The sequence below is a fragment of the Mustela putorius genome, unplaced genomic scaffold (assembly GCF_011764305.1).
Source record: "Mustela putorius furo isolate JIRA1106 unplaced genomic scaffold, ASM1176430v1.1 tig00537255_pilon_pilon_pilon, whole genome shotgun sequence".
Taxonomy (NCBI): domain Eukaryota; kingdom Metazoa; phylum Chordata; class Mammalia; order Carnivora; family Mustelidae; genus Mustela; species Mustela putorius.
Window position 1 is genome coordinate 1,017,928 of NW_025422394.1, and position 7,158 is coordinate 1,025,085.

Here is a 7,158-nt window from a genome sequence, read left to right on the forward strand (position 1 = left end):
GGAAAACAGAAGGGGCATACGAAATTAAAAAAGAACAGAATTAAATGGAAATAAAGGCTTGAAAAAAATTAGAGAAGATAGATCTGAAATACAGATAAAGAAGATAAACACATATTTGGAGTGCTTTAGAATGAAAAACAAGGGGCTCCTGGGTGGCTCAGTGGGTTAAGCATCTGCCTTCGGCTCAGGTCATGATCCCAGGGTTGTGGGATCGAGCTCCACATCAGGCTGTCTGCTCAGCAGGGATCCTGCTTCCCCCTCTCTCTGCCTACTGCTCTGCCTACTTGTGATCTTTGTCTGTCAAATAAATAAATAAAATCTTAAAAAAAATAAATTAAAAAAAAGAAAGAAAAACAAAACAGCGTAACAAAGAATTTAAAACTACAATTCCAAAATATTCCTTGAAATAAAATAAAACTTAATTATATATATTTAAAATTACACTGTGGACCATGAAAAAACCCATGATATACAACCCAGATAGAGATGCTAGTGGTGTTACTGAACTTTAGTTTAAAAAAAAAAAAAAAAAAGAATGCTTAAAGCAGACCAGAGAGATTAACAATCGGAAAATATAAATTTCTCCACAGTTGCACTCATCTCCATAAAACAGTATAGCAACATCTACAAGATCCTCAAAAAAAATTTTATTTTAAAAATGTGTCAAGTTGTCCTTCAAGAATAAAAGTAGAATGGGGCACCCTGGTGCTCAGTTCGTTGAGCAGCAAATTCTTGATTTTGGCTCAGATCATGATCTCAGGGTCATGGGATTGGGCATGTGTTGGACTCCACACTTAGAGGGGAGTCTGCTTGTGATTCTCGCTTTTTCCTTTTCCCTCTGCCTGTCCCCCATTTGGTTCCTCTCTCTCTCTCTCTCTCTCTCTCTCTCTAATTTGTAACAATGTACACCAAAGTGACTACAGCTAATAATACTATATTGTATACTTAGAATTTGCTAAGAGTGATCTTAACAGAAAAAGAAAAGGTAACTACATGAGATGATGAATGTTTTAATTAGTTTGGTGGTAGTAATCATTTCACACTGTATGCATGTATCAAATCATCACCTTGTACACCTTAAATATATACAACTTACAGGTCAATTATACCTTTAAAAATGGGGAAAAATTTTAAAAGAATAAAGACAACAAACAGCTTTTAACACACAAAAACTAATCTTTCTTGAAGACAATACTAGACAGGATTTAGTCGGTAAAACATGACTGAGGAAAGTCATCCAAAAAAGTCTACTGAGAAGACTAAAACAAAAAGTGAATATTATATGTTCTGAGAAGTAGAAACGGTACAATTAGTAAAAATGAGAGCAGAGGGGCACCTGGGTGGCTCAGTTGGTTAAGCGACTGCCTTCGGCTCAGGTCATGATCCCAGAGTCCTAGGATCGAGTCCCATATCACGCTCCCAGCTCCATGAGGAGTCTGCTTTTCCCTCTGACCTCCCCTCTCCTGCTCTCTCTGTCTCTCTCTCTCTCTCAAATAAATAAATAAAATCTTAAAAGAAAAATGAGAGCAAAAAAAAAATTAGAAAGTTAGAAAACTATTTTGAAAAAATGTTTATTGCCTTATCTTATACCCAGAAATCAAATATCATTAAAGCCAACCCAAAAAAACAGCAGAAGGAGAAACATATTTAACATAAGGTGAATACAGGATTAACATAGACATGGGTGGTGGTGAGGAAAGAGGAAGACGATGCAGGTACTCATGTTCATCACTGAGCCTAGTAGAAAACTGATACACTCTATAGAAAAGGAGATCTGAGGGTATGATATAAAAGAGCAGTTATAAAGATAACCCACAATTAGGAAACCTTCCTAATACAAAAAAGTGAACAATAAAGCAAAAGACAAACATCATGAAAGACTTCAGAAGAACATAATAACACTAAAAAGAAAAGCAAAAAATTTAACATATGACAGCACTCACAAATACATTTACTATATCAGTATCAACAGACTTATCTTGTTAAAAGAGTGTAAGATTGAGTCAGAAAGAGAAACCTAACTCAATGTTTGAAAGAACATCTAACATTATGGATTCACAAAAATTAAAATTAAAATGTAGACAAAGATATACTAATGAAATAGAAACAAAAATAAAATAGATCTGATATTCATGTCATACAAGGTATAATTCAAATCCAAAATGTCAAAAAATGTTTATACATACAATGCAATTCACAATAAAAGTTCAACTATTAAAAATAACTATAATATAGGGGTTCCTGGTTGGCTCAGTGGGTTAAGCCTCTGCCTTGGGCTCAGGTCATGATCTCAGGGTGCTGGGATCGAGCCCCACATCCGGCTCTCTGCTCAGCAGAGAGCCTGCTTCCCCTCTCTCTGCCTGCCTCTCTGCCTACTTGCGATCTCTCTCTCTCTCTCTCTCTCTCTCTCTCTGTCAAATAAAAATAAATAAATAAATCTTAAAAAAAAACCCAAACCCTATAATATAGCAGAACATCCATAAAATTGAAAGTACAGGTAGAGACAAACACACTAGTTAAAGACTAATTCTGTTCCCTCAAAATATGAGAAAACAATGTAGCTTCATTAGCAAATTATAACTGATATATCACAAACACTACACTATAAAAAATATACTTTTCAATGACCCATATTTATGGATTTCTAGTATATTTATAAAAATTAATAATAGGCTAAGAAAACATTCTCAAATATATCCAAATCCTAGAAGTAACACAGAAAACATATTCTGAACATAATACACTAAATTTAGAGATCATAACACTGGAAAATTATAAAGGTCTTCTCTTGGGGAAATTTTGACATTCCCTCTAAAGCAACTCCCTCTTTGAAGAAGACATAAAAACAGAGATTTATGAATTTATATGAAAAAATATATGAAAATGAAAATATCATATATCTGAATCCATGGGATAAAGTTAGAACACTGCTCAGAGGAAACTGCAACACATTTAAATTTTATAAGTAATGTTTGAAGAAGAAAACAGCGCTAATTGAGCATCTGAATCAAATTTATGAAAAATAAAACAAAAACAATGGGAAAATAGGATAAATGATTAATATCAAGAGTTAGGAAAAAAGAGTAGACTTAGTAAATAAATTTAAGAGCTTGCTCATTAAAAAAATATAAAGCACAGCAAAACTAGTCCGGGAAGAATGAACAAAATACAAGCACAAAAATAAGAGTAAGAGGAGGGGGGAAAGCCATTAAATAGAGAAAAATAAAACCACAAAGACCATTTTACTCCCTTCTATCAAAAAGAGGTTCTAATCTGGATGAAATACATAATTTTCTAGGAAATATAATTCCCCTAAAATGTCCCAATGGAGATTAAAAATCTAATTTCAACAGATGAATTAGAGAAAAGTGCCAATAAAATCTCTAGGCTTTGGAAGTTTTACAGGTGAATTGCACCACACTTTTAAAGAATGGTGAATTCCACTGTTTTCAAATGTTCCCAAAACATGGAAAAAGAAAGAAAAAAACCTTTTATTCTCTCTACAAAGAAAGATTAACATTAATATCAAAACCTGATAAAGACTACAGATAACAAAAATAACTGAAAAATCTTATATATGTGAATATTAATGAAACGGCCAGAATCATTCTAAAAGAACTATAGATTTTATCAAATGTGACTTATTCCAGGGAATGCAGAGGTGGTCAAATACAATAAATTAATATAATTTATATTAATATATCTAGAGAGACATATTACTCAATAATCTCCACAATGAAAAAGTGACTTTCACTTTTTCGCATACAAAAAAAAAAATGTTCTTGATAAAATTGACTTAAAATATGGGATGAAATGCAGATAGTAAAAATAAAAGGTTAAGTGGTATAAAAAGATGGGAAAATAAAAATATTTAAAGAACAAATATATTAATTCTTCTTTCTCAAATAATAATGTAAATTACATGTTCCAGAGAATCATTCCGGGTCCCAGGTTCCTTCCATCAGTGGCTTTGCCCCCCTGGTGGCCTTGCTGTAATTGTGTGGTGGAAGTTGGGTGGCTACCACTTCTAGTTTTCTCCCAGCAGGAAGGGAAAAAAAAGGTTGTGGGATAAATGGCAAATATCACTTTCACTTACATGACACTGGTAATATCATAGCCATACATTAATCAGAAAATCTCATTTAATGTAAGGTCGGCTGAGAAATACAGGTGTTAAGGAAGTATCCACACATTCAGCTATAATTCTTACTCTATGGATGGTACTTCCTTAACAACAATATGAATATATCCAAAGTCAGAACAAAAGCTATCATCATGCTTTATGGTAAAATACAAGAAACATTCCTATAAGTCAGAGGTAAGACGAAAATGCTCATTGTAACCAATATTACTTAAAGCTGATATTTAAGTACAACCCAAGACAATTAGATAAGCAGTAACCAAATTACAGCAATACAAATTAGAAAGGGGAAAATAAAAATCATTTAATGGAGAAGCTATGATTATATATCTGGAAAATATAATTAACTGAAAAACAACTACAGTGAAAAACCTCAGTAAGGAAGTAGGATTAGAATTCAACACATAGAAGTCAAAAATAGTACCAAAAAATATATACACCAAGGAATCAGGCTGATAAAAAATGTGAAAGACTTACACGATCATTTAAATACTATAAGAGGATATCTAAGAAACTTGTACACATGGAAAAGTAATATGATTTTGAGAACAAATTTCAATATCATAAAGATAGCAATTTAAGTTAATTTGAAAGTCTAATGCAATCCTAATAATAAGACCGGTTGTTTAAATGAAACAAGTCAATCTGGAAGTTTATAAAGAAAAAAATGAGGAAATAAGATTGTCCAGAAAAAACTCTTAAGTAGACACACAGATAGTTTAGCAATTTCTGACATTAAATGTAGTTTAGGAATGCTAGCTGTTAAAACATATTACAAAGCCTAAGTATCAGTGAGTACTGGCAAATAAACAGATCATTCAATAATTAAGTAGCCCCAAAACCCCACAAAATATGGGGCAGGGGTGATGCACCTTGGTGGTTCAGTCAGTTAAGCATCTGACTCTTGAGTACAGGTCAGGTCATGATCTCAGGGTCCTGGGACTGAGTACTGCATCAGGCTCCGTGCTCAGCAGGGAGTCTGCTTGAAGTTTCCCGCTCCCCCTCTCCTCCTTTCCCCACTCATGCTTTCACTGTCAAATAAATAAATCTTTTAATAACTAAGTATCCAATTTAAAAGCTACATTAATAGAGAACAATTACAAATGAGAATTCCAAAGATTTAAGTGTGACACTAAAAATATCAAAAGTATTAGAAAAAATAGGAGAATTCCTTTATAATCTTGGAGTGAAGAAGCTCTAACTATGACTAAAACTCCAGAAGCCATAAAGAGATATATTAAACTGAAGATCAACCAACTCCTCACAGAAATAACAAAATATATGTATATATGTGTGTATATATATATATTTCATGTATATATTTTTCATAAATATATATTTATACATATAAATATATGTATATATATATTTAAAAACACAGATGATAAAAACTCAAACACACTTTTCACTTGACATCACAGAAAAATGCATAATGTATGGAAAGCCTCTAGAAATCAATCAAAAGACCAACAAAAGAAAAACAAGTTTACTGAAAAAGATACTGCTTAAATATGGAAGTTTCACCTCACTCATAATTTAAAAAACACAAGTTAAAAATCCACAAGTATATTAGTTTTTATTTATCATACTGGCAAAATTCCAGAAGTTGATAACACCCTCTATTGGTAAGGCTGAGAGGGAATGAATAATCTCATATATTCCCAGTGAGACTAGAAATTAGCAGAGTACCAACAGACAGCAATTTGATAATAAACATAAAAAATAAAACACATACAGTCTTTGCTCAAGCAATTCCAATTGTGCAATTTATCCTACATTATAAAATTATGTATGTATACCATTTCTAGAAAAATAGTTTATAATATCAAAAGACTTTAAAAAAAATGCAATATCCATAAATAAGGGAATTGCTAAATATATACATGATGGTATGTCAATGCAATGAAATATTATGCAGCTATAAAAAGTGACCATCTTCTTTGTGTATGTATACAGAAGTAATTCCAAAGTATACTGTGTTAAATTTAAAAAAAAAATCAGGAGGAAATACTATAAAAAATACACATTTTACAAACAACAGTTTTATCATTGAGATAGAATTAGTACATAGCGTTATATTAGTTTCAGGTGTAATGATTCAATGTTTGTTTCTATTGTAAAACAATCACCAAAGTCAGTCTAGTTAACATTGATTAACACAGTTATAATTTTTTTCTTTTGATGAGAATTTTTAAGGTCTATTCTCTTAGCAACTCTCAAAGATTCAATCCAGTATAATTACTTATATTCACCATGCTGTACATTAAATCCCCAGGACTTATCATTGGAAATATGTACCTTTTAAACCCCTTCACCTATTATGCCCACCCCCAACCTCCAGTCTCTGGAAACCATCAATCTGTACTAGCTACAAGTTCATGTTTTTCTTGTGGTTTTTGTTATTGTTGTTATTTTGGGTGTTTGTTTTGCTTTGGTTTTGGGTGGTTTTTTTTTTTGTTTTTTAGATTCCACATATAAGTGAGATCATAGAGTATTTGTCTTTCTCTGTATTTGTGGGGAGGAGGGGGATAGTAAAGGGAACTAGGAAAATAGGGACATACAAAGGACATCTTGTAACCTATCTTCAGATTTCTGAGCCATGTGAGAGCATTACCTATGCAAAACACTAATTTCAACGTAAAATTTTAATTTATTGCTCTCGCACTAAGGAACTTGAGAGAATGTAAGAAATTGTAAGTCTGATTTAGCCTATAAGATGCATTGCACTCCTTTTGTACGCTGTTCCCCGGAGCTCATCAAGCAGTTTCAAAATTGCTTTTATTTTGGCCTTTGATTACTCTTTTGTTATGTAGGAATCACAGAAGTAGGAGTTTTTCTTTCTGAAAGCACAGAGTATTAGTATACAAAGAATTAACGAGTAGAAAAATGGGTGGTAAGTATTTTTATTGTTCACAAGGTAGGTCAAAATCCTATCTCCCTAATTATTACTCTTTGGTAAAGACTAATTGGGAAGAAAGCCAAGAATGCACGTGCAGAATAGAGAGGGGAAAAAAATC